The sequence below is a fragment of the Melospiza georgiana genome, chromosome 11 (assembly GCF_028018845.1).
Source record: "Melospiza georgiana isolate bMelGeo1 chromosome 11, bMelGeo1.pri, whole genome shotgun sequence".
Taxonomy (NCBI): Eukaryota; Metazoa; Chordata; class Aves; order Passeriformes; family Passerellidae; genus Melospiza; species Melospiza georgiana.
In genome coordinates this window covers 3067293-3077807 of record NC_080440.1, presented here as the reverse complement: position 1 = coordinate 3077807, position 10515 = coordinate 3067293, and positions in this window count along the sequence as shown.

Sequence of the window (10515 nt, the reverse complement as noted above, 5' to 3'; positions counted from 1 at the left end):
GATCACCTATCAGCTGTGAGGATCTGAACATCTCTGGTAGCTGAGTTTTGTACCTGTGTCAGCCAGCCGCAGCTCGGGCTGCGCCGTGGGCTGGCAGCACATCCATCCACCCACACCACAGAAAATCTGGCTTGGCCATTTGCTTCAGACCTTCCTGATTTGCTGTGCTCCCCAGGGCAGCCTGCAGGGACCCAGCCCTGCCCGTGCTGGCCCTGCTCAGGGCAGGGTTTGTGCTTCCCTGTGCTCAGCTCTCAGCCCAGCTCCAGCCCCGTGCTGGGGGCAAGCTGCAGGCTGGAGCTGCCCCAGTGACACTGAGATGTTTTCTAGGAAAAGCACTGTGAAAAGTGCTAGCAGCTTAAGTGCATGAAATTCAGTGGATATGGTCCTAAACAACGAGGGTTTGTCGATCTTTGCTTGGGCACATCATGGAATTTATGGGGTGTAAAACAGTCTCAGAACTGACAGTGCACAGAGCAGAAAACGTTGTTGTGCATCTGGAAATGCAAAGCAATGGGAGAGTTTTGAGAGTTGGGAGAGGGGTTGTGCTGTCAATCCCTTCCCCAGCTGAAAGCAGAATTGTTGTGGCAAAGAGTGACAGTCATGAAATCATCACAGAATGGATTGGGTTGGGAAGGACCTTAAAGTTCATCCCATTTCCATGGGCAGGGACACCTCCACTGTCCCAGGGTGTTCCAGCCCTGTCCAGCCTGGCCTTGGGCGCTGCCAGGGATCCAGGGCCAGCCACAGCTGCTCTGGGCACCTGTGCCAGGGCCTCAGCTCCTCCATGGTAACAAATTCCTTCCTAAAATCTGATCTAAATCTCTTTCCCAGTGCTCCAAGTGGAGCAGCCTGGTCAGTGGCTGTGAATTTTCCAGTGGATGATGCCCTTTAATTGAGTTCAAATGCTCAATCACATCTATGGAAATACCAGTAAACAAAACAGAACTGCAGTAATCAGTGGTGGCAGCAGCAGCTCTGCCTTTTCAGATGCTTTCCTGGCTTGGTAATTTAGGGGAGAAAATCAATTATGAGCTGATGGAGATGCTTTGGGTTTGGCCTTTGGGGGATGAGGTCTGTGCTGCAGGTGTTCTGGACAGTGGGAATTTCTCTGTCTTGTCTTGGTTCAGTTGATCAAGCAATGATTCCTCCTAGGAGTGCATGGATAACCTTTTTTAAAACAACATGGGTGATAAAATATTTTAAGTCTGGCAATTTAGGGAGAAATGAGACTGTTTAATCCAGGCAATGAGAACTGGCAGCAGTACACTGAAATACTGGACTGGTATTTTCTTGCAGGTATGGCTGTAGATAAGAACAAAGATAAATTTGTGACTGTTGCAGTAAAATCCCTTTTCTCTGGAAGACTTCCTTATAACTCAGCAGAGATTCAGAACCCCCAGCCCCAGCAGAGGGGAATGGGTGCAGGCAGGGCCAGGAGGAAGGGGGGATGTGGCAGAATGGAAATTCCTCGTTTGGGAATGCCTGTGGGGTAATGATGTGAACACTTCGCCATTAATAGAGAATTCAGAGACTCTTGCTGGTGGAAAGAAACTTAAAATAGCCCAAACAGGTGAAATTAGCAACAGCAGGGGAAGCAGCAGAGATTTCCAAAGCAGGCACTTGGGAAGCAGGGACAATAAAACTCAGTAAACAAAATGCAAAGCTGTTTGGAAGGTGGGTATGCTCTTGAGAGGTGTTTCCACGGTGCAAAGGCTCATTCTGCATCTGTTTGTGCATTTCAGATGGCCCAGGGCAAGATTCAGAGGAGAATTTAAGTGTTGCATCTTTGTTGAGTGCAGCAGAATTTGGGAAGCTCATCCTCACCTTGAGCCTGCTGGGTGCAAGGGAAGAGTTCTCTTAGATTAATTACCTGTAATTGTCATTAAAGGAATGAGCAGATCTCATGTTTTCCTTGGCTGTGCTGCAGAACACCTCCAGTCTTCCACTCTCAGTGGCAGAGAGTCTGGAATATGGAAATATTACATTTATTGTTTGGTGTTGCCTCTCCTTCAACACTCCCTGCAGGAGCTTTTCCTTAGGGAAATTTCAGCCCAGAGTTTTATTTTCTCACAATGCTCCATTACTGCAAGGATTTACCTTGCAGAAAAAGCTGAAGAACAGCTTTTTCAGCTTTTGGTAGTCAGTAGGTTCCCACATGCAGATCTTAAATGAAAATAAATTATTCTAGTAAAAGATCCTGTCAGAAATTAAGCTGGCGTTAAATGTGGATGAATTATTTTATTTTTTTATCCTTGTTTAGGCTATGTAGGGAGGAGACTACCAACCAAATGTGCAAAATCACATGTTTTTCATGTGTATATTTTTCATGATGGTCTTTAGCTGCTGCTTCCTTTTAGAGGATGAAACATTTCACCTCTTCTCCACCCCAATATCTGCAGTTGTGTTTGATTTCCCAGGGCCAAGCACATCCCAGACCTTGCAACCCTCAGTCAGGCAGAACAGAATCTGAATTCCTGACCTATCCCATCCATTCCACTGGGGCATTGCTATAAGAAAAGTTGGTATTTTCCCTGTCCATCTAATTACTTTGTGTAAAAAATAATCTTTTTTTATTAGAATCCACGTTATGGATGGGTCCAGTGAAGTTCCCAGCAATTCTGTGCTGTAAATCTTGCTTCACCTACAGCCAGAAATCCACAGCTCCTTTTTTTTTTTTTTTTGTTTTTGTTTTTGTTTTTTCTTTTTACAGTTCCATTACTTGTTATTATGATGTCAAGAATCAGTTCAGTTGCTCGAGAGTGATATCCTTAAATCGTGCTACAAGCCTGGTTTTGGCGCTGGTTCCGAGCTCTTTATTTCCGCGGCTGAGGCGTTTCCCCAGCTGCAATCAGTGCTGCTCCTGAGCCCAGAGCTGAGTGCTGCAGGATGCAGCCCCACATTTCTGTGGCAGGCTCTGGAGTGGTGGCATTGCTGCAGGAGCTGCCTGGCAGCTGTCAGGCTCATACTGATGGCACAATCCACGCAGGGCTTTGCTGGAAACGCTGGGATGGATGTGTTTGTGAGCAGCCTTTGTGCTGGATTTAATGTTTACATCTCAGACTTTGCCAAATAGGTTTGTTATTTATAGCAGGAGCAGCAGGAATATTCATCAGTTGCCATGGACATATTAAGCTCACCAAGTACAAGAGTGGAGCACAATCTGCACTGGAGTAATTTTAAAAAGCTTTCATGCCGAGCGAAATAGTTTGTATTAAATTTAAGAGTTAAATGCTGGGTTCCTCCAGTGCTGTTTCTGGGGTTTCAGATATAAAAATGGAAATGCTTTATTGGAAATTTAATGGGAAGAGCAGTGCTGTACACAGGAACCCTAAAGAACTCCCTGTCAGCAGGCAGCGTTCAGGATCACAATTTACAGGGCTTAAAAAGCAGAATATGCAATGAGGGTGCCCAGAATCCCATTAATAGGGATATATTTTTGATGAGTTGAAATACTAAATGTAAAATAACATTTTGTAATTTAAATGGAAGCATATTTAGGGGCTGGGCACTGCCTTATTGCTGTTGGCATCTGTATTTGAAATGTTGGTTGGTGTGTCTGACCTGGGGCAGTAATCCCACATGAACAAATCCTCCTGCTCTGCTTCTGGGCAAGCAACCCTCATTTCTGAAATGCAGGCTTCGAAAATACTGCTGGAGATGCAGGTTTTTCTTTCTTGGGCTAATTTAGGGAAAGAAAAGACAGAGAAATTATCCAAGGCTTTGTAGTCAGAGCCTGTGCAAGGGGTTAAACCTCAGCAGATATTTGCTGGCTCTGCACTGAACCTGCCCTTCCCCAGCCCAAAGAACAAATCCAGCAGTAAAAGAACAGCTGAAAGCTGTCAGGCTTTAATACCCACAGATAAGGTCATTCCTTAGGGGAGACCTGCTCAAATGCATAATAATATAACCAGGAACTGTAAAAGACACCGAGATATATTAAAAGATAAAATAAAGCAGACTGAAGTTCAAACGTAGAGAAATCTAAGCTTTATGCGGTGAAAGGAAAAATATTCTCACAGATAAGTGGAGGCTTTTGAGAGAGGAAGTGGGAGGCTGGAGAAATCCTTGGGGATGAGAATTTGAGGGCTTACATGATCCAGATAATGCAGGAGGAGGGCTGGGAGGGGACCTGTGAGGGATGAACTCACCTGCCACAGTGGTCAGGGGGTCTGGGAGCACAGCAAGGACAGGAGAATCACTCTGGAAGCCCAACAAGGACTGGAGCATCACTCTGGAAGCACAACAGGGACAGGAGAATCACTCTGGAAGCACAACAGGGACAGGAGAATCACTCTGGAAGCACAACAGGGACAGGAGCATCACTCTGGAAGCACAGCAGGGACAGGAGCATCACTCTGGAAGCACAACAGGGACTGGAGAATCACTGGCCAACTAGGGGAGCAGCAGATACCTGGGGAGAACACCCAGGTACAGAACAATAACCCTAAAAGCCAAGGAGTACAGAATAATCACCCTAAAAGCCTCACTTGTGGTGTGGCACAAGCACTGGAGGCCAAGGCTGTCTCCAGGGCTCTGGGATTTTCTTCTCCATTGTAGTTTGCAATTTTTTTTTTTTGTGTTAGAACTGAGAGGGTGTGAATTGGATTGTGGGTATCTGTTTTGAAGGGATTCCTCTCCTAAGCCTTTTTGGCTTAATGTTGGCACTTTTTTGTTGTTGCTTTTTGTCTTTCACTTGCAGTTTTTTTAATGCAGCATCATCCTGTAAATCCTCTCAGTGGGGCTCCAGGCTGGGCTGGAAGCTCCAGCTCAGAACACACGTTTGATGGGGTGTCAATATTCCATCTGCCCTGGAAAGGAGCCTGCTGCTGCCTGGTTTAAACCCCTTCCCACCACACTCCTGAGGGGCAGCCCAGGGCTGGATTCTCCTGCCTTCAGGAGGTTCAGTGCCCTTGGACAGCATTTTCCTCCTGGAATTTCTGCAGGCATCAAGAAACTGGTGGTGGGACAAGGTTCAGCATCACTGGCTTTTGGGGGATGGTGAGGGACAGTTTGGGGAGAATCCTCTTGTTTCTGGGAGAGCTGAAGGCTGCCAGGGTTGGAGCAGGTTGTGCTTGGGGACTGTAGCACAGGAAGGATTCAAGGCTCAGTTTTGCCAATGAATTTACCTTCACTTGGTCCAACAGTGTGGAATTTTAACTTAGTTCTGTGGTTGAAGACACAAAAGTGATGATGAGCTGGACTGGGGGAAAACAAGCTTCTTGAAAGTGATATTGCAAATGGAATTACAGAGTTGGGAGTGTCACACCTTGTTGATTAAACTTTTGGTCCTTGTTGATCAAAATTTTGGTCCTTGTTAATTAAACTTTTGGTCCTGGCTGAGTGGTGCCCTGCTCTTTGCAGGATGCAGGTTGCTCATATTCCTCTCCAGACTCTTTCCTGCTGCCAGAACAGCCTGGAACTGTCACAGACAACTTTTATGAAAAATCCTTTCCTTAGGATTTTTCCTCCTGAGAAGCTGAGAGGCCTCAGGAACAAAATGCAAACAATGGTTATCTGCTGCTGTGGAATGCAACAGGTGCATCTGGGATTGGTCTCATGTGCTTGTTTCTAATTAATGGCCAATCACACTCAGCTGGTTTGGACTCTCTGTCAAACCTTTGTTATCATTCCTTCTTTTTCTATTCTTAGCCAGCCTTCTGATGAAATCCTTTCTTCTATTCTTTTAGTATAGTTTTAATATAATATCTATAATAAAATAATAAGTCAAGCCTTCTGAAACATGAAGTCAAATCCTCGTCTCTTCCCTCAACCTGAGACCCCTGTGAGCACCATCACGTGCAACCAAACAGGTTTCCCTTTTCTTTCTCAAACAGACCAAGACATACTGCAGGTATTTTACAGTTTTAGCATGGATTGTTGTGCTCAATGTGCAGTTGTTATTTCCTTGCAGCAATACTCTGCAATGAGCAGCCTTTCTCTGCTGATGGGCTCCCTTCCCTCCCATACAATGAGTGTGGGAGGGATTGCCTCCCTGAGGTAGACATGAAATCCCACACTGAGCTCTTCAATGTGTTTTTCTTACAAAGAAAACAAAGATGAAGAAGGATGAGGGGGGAGAAAAGAAATCAATGTTTCAGTTGTTCAGTTTTGTATTTTCTCAGTGAGTTTTTCATCTGCCATCTTTCAAGTGTGCGAAGTGAAAGTAGAGAGAGAACTGTAGGTTTGAAAAACCTACTTATAACATTCAGCGTGTCTTGGTTCTTCAAATACTGTTCCTCCTCCTTGAAGTGCAGGGCAAAGGGGCTGAATTAACTCTCCAGATTATTAGGAAAAGATGGTAAAACACAGTGCAAATGATCCCTCCTAGGCGTGCTCACTGCATCTCCTGAACTCCTCCTGCTGCCCCTCAGGGCCTCTTTGTGCAGCAGAGAACTCCAGCAGGACCAGTTTTCCTCCCTGGGTCCTCTCTTTAGCTATTCTCCCCAAATATGAGCACATTTTGTCTAGACAGCTCCCTTTTGACTCTAATTTTAGAGTTCACCTGATTTCAGCTATCCTGGAATATTAAGCATGTCTTTCTGAAGGCTGGGAAATCCCAGCTGTGTGGGATTTAGTTAGAATGGCTCTTGTTTAAGCAGGAATGATCTGAATTGAGAAAAAAGAAATATTTATGAAACCTCTCTGGAAGTGGGGAAGTCATCAATGAGGTTTGTGTGTGTTCACTGCTTCCATTTTGTATTCAGTAGGCTTAGCCCCAGCTACTGCACAAAAGTTGGGGAATTACCACTTGCAGATAAATCTTGTGTCTAAATTGTACTTCTTGCTTGCTAATTTTGCTAATTAAAATATCTCTCACCCATGCACGGCCTCAGACGGGTTTAAGATAGGAGCATCACTGTCTGTAATTTAATGAGGAGCTGTGCATGATCTCAGGTTCTTGCCTCTGCTGGGTTTTATCCCTGTGTTGAGGATGTGCTGGGTGGATTTGGACAATAATCCACATTTTTGTGGGAGGGTTTGGTGAAGCCATCCCTGAGCCACATGGAGCAGTGACAACAGGGCAAGGTTAATGGTTTTAAATTAAAAGAAGGTAGATTTAAACTGGGTTTAAGGAAGAATTGTTTTGCAGTGAGGGTTGTGAGGCACTGGAGCAGTTTCCCAGTATGGTGGTGGGTGCCCCATCCCTGGAAATGGGGAAGATGAGGTTGGGCAGCACAACCTGATCTGGTGGAGCTGTCCCTGCCCATGGCACAGGGGTTGGACTCAGTGGCCAATAAAGTTCCTTCCCAAACCAAACCAAACCAAACCAAACCAAACCAAACCAAACCAAACCAAGATTCTCTGGCTCTGGTTCGTGCTTTGGAGCTGCCAACAGTGAGGCGCCAAAATGTGTGTCACTGAGCTCTGCTTGCCCAGCCTGGAGCCTCAGAATAATGGATTTTGTGGGAGTTCTCATCAGATTCCTGCTGGCTTTTCTCCTGAGGGAGGAGAGCTGGACCCTGTGCAGGATGTGTTCACCTTGGGACACTCTGGGACACCCCTTCTCCCACTGGGGGGAGGTAGAAAAGTGTTTTATCTACCTTTATCTACATCTATCTATCTATCTATCTATCTATCTATCTATCATCTATCTATCTATCTATCTAATTTTTTTCCACCTCCATGGAGGTAGAAAAATGTTTTATCTTCTTTCTCTCCTGGACCCTCACCCTCTCACCCTGGCTGGCCTGGGCACCAGGAAATGTTTTCTGCTCTGCCTCTGCATTCAAATGGGAGCCAGCATTCCCTGTGCACTAATGTGCATCATCAGTCTTTCAGAGATGCATGATTTCTGTTTGATTCTTAATTATTATAATAGTTAAGGCACTTAACATGCTTTAGTGATTTACTCCATTTAATTGGATGTAGTGATTAGAATATCTTTTATATTGCCCTCGCTGTGGTTTTAATTTAAGATTATAATCTCATGGTTGTTTTCAGCTCCTCTGGCTTTCATTTAGATACTGCTTTTCTTTTCTGATTTCATTTGTTTATTCGTTTTTCCTGCTGATTCAGTAAACATTCTGCTAGGATGATTTCTTGGGAAACCTGAGTGTGGTTATAAATTCTTTCATTCAGCGCAGACATTAATTAATTAAAAAAAGATATGAAAATGATGCATGAGCCTGTGCTCAGTCTCTGGAGTCGTCTGTTGCTTTTTGCAGTAATTTGCTAGAATTAAAAAAAAAAAAAAAAGAAGAAGAAGAAGAAGAAGAAAAATAAAAGAAATGATTCTCTTGATGGGGAATATGAAATGAGGAGATGGAAAGGGGTAATGTGATGTCCTGTGTGTGTATGTCAGTGAGGCATTCCTGCCTTTGCAGGTTATGATCCAGAGTCTGAGATTCTGGCATTGTTTCCCAGAGGAGGAGCTGCTCTGGTGCAGGGAATTCAAACCTGAGGCTGAAGGTTCAGTCACCAGTGCCCTGTGCTGAGCACACCAGCACAGGCACTGGGGAGGAGAGGACAGGAGAGGAGGGAGTGCTGGCCAAGCTCATTCTGAGTGATTTGAGGAGCAAACAAGCATTTCTCTGCAGGCACAGTGGCAGATTCTCCAAATCAGTCTGACATGTACAAAAGCATGTTCATTTTTCCTCTTGGTGCTGCACAAAACCACACAGATGATCCAGCTGGTTTGTCACTGCACAGATATATAGTGTCTGTATTTTATTCCCTGCTTCAGTGCCAAATTTCAGGAGTCCTCCATGGCTGTGGTGCTCCTGTCAGAGGGGAAGGGCCAACACAGATTCACACACAGAAACTTGGAGGACCAGCAGGAGAGGAGTGGCTGCTTTGTGAGAAATTCCCACTTGCAATTAGGCTGAGAAAGCTGAGACATCCATTTTAAGGGCTGCTCAGTGCTTGGGGCTTCGTCCAGCTGAAATCCATGGAGGTGGAAAAGTGTTTTATCTCCTTTCTCTCCTGGCAGCACAGATACTGCAGCAGGGCTTGCTTGAATCCTAGCACAGAACTAAAATTACAAAACCCCCAATCCTTATCCTTAAAGAATCCCAGGGATCCTGTTCAAACAGAATAAAGGATGGGGTGCCCTGTGCAGGGCTCCTGGTCCTGCCCAGCAGTGGCCACTCCAAGAAGGGAATTTCCTCATCCCCTTTGTCCCTCTGGCACCAGCAGTGCCCAGGGCTGGCAGCAGCTGCAAACACTGAGCTCCTTTTTCTGCCAGGACACCTAATGAGGTGAGAGCCAGAGATCCATGCAGGGCTGAGGAGCAGCCTTTGATGAATTAGTGATTTAGCCTGGCTCCTCACACTTGTGTGCCCTTCCAGACTGTGGGAATGCACCTTCCCATGCACAGCCCCTGCCTTCCATCCCTGGAGCTGAGCTTTGCTCTGGGAGGGCTCCCAGTGAAATCAATTAGGGTTTGTGCAGATCAAGGTGCACCTCAATGTGATTTCTGGTACCTGGGCCTGGCCCTGGGCCACCACAGCATCTGCTCTGGCCGTGCTGGAGCATCCCAGTCACTGCCTTGCCATGAGACATCAAAGTAGCTCCAGTGCTTGGAGCTGCCAGCTGTCAGGCCTATGATACACATCCTAAAGCTCTCAAAGGCTTGTTATGAGTGCAAAAATATTAACAAATCGTTGGTTATTTAAAGGGAATCATTTAGGGCTCATCTGGCTAATGAGGAAGAAAAAGCAGAGCTGAGCACTGGCTCTGAGTTGTAGGGAGATGTCTGAGATCAGCTGTGGTGGGAAGCTGTCAGGGAGCACACCTCGTTAGCTCCCTCGTGGAAAACTCCTTATCTGCCTCTTATTAGGCTTTCATTAATTAAAACTCCGGCATTCAGTATTTTTTTGTTAGCTGTTCTCTCAGCATGAAATTCAGCTAATTCTTCCACTATTGGAAACAAAGCTCCCAGGATGAAGTTTATTCTTGCAGTGTTCTTGCAGTTATTTATTTCATAGTGCTGTCATGCATGGATGAATTTATATGATGCTCTGATGACCTTTAGAAATTCTTCTGATTAAATGCTGTTCTACTTCATTATGACATTTCTGTACTTGTAGTACCCGATTTGATGTGTACAGCTTAATAACACAACTAGACATGAATGCTAATAACTTTACAATTCATTGCATTGCTATTTTTTAATGTAGATGAATTTTAAAACAAGTTTCTCTTGCTGCGGGCTTACATGAATCATATAAATTAGAAGGTAACAAAAGAACATATTAGCATTTGTTAGCCTGGATGCACAAATTTTGTAGTAACCATTTTAATATGTACTACAACTTTTCCAGCCTCGAGTTTAATATGTACTACAACTTTTCACCCTCGATTTTTCAACCAACATCATAATTGAATTGGTTTCCTTCTTGCCTAAGGATAATGATTTTACACTGATGGAATCATTATTAGATTCTAAGGATTATACTGATGATGCCTGTTTTACATAGAACTAAAAAAAATTAAAATTATTCAACCATAAAACGCTTTTCTACACAAAGGCTACTGTAAGTTGGAGATAAATGAATTAATTATTGTGTTTAGAGT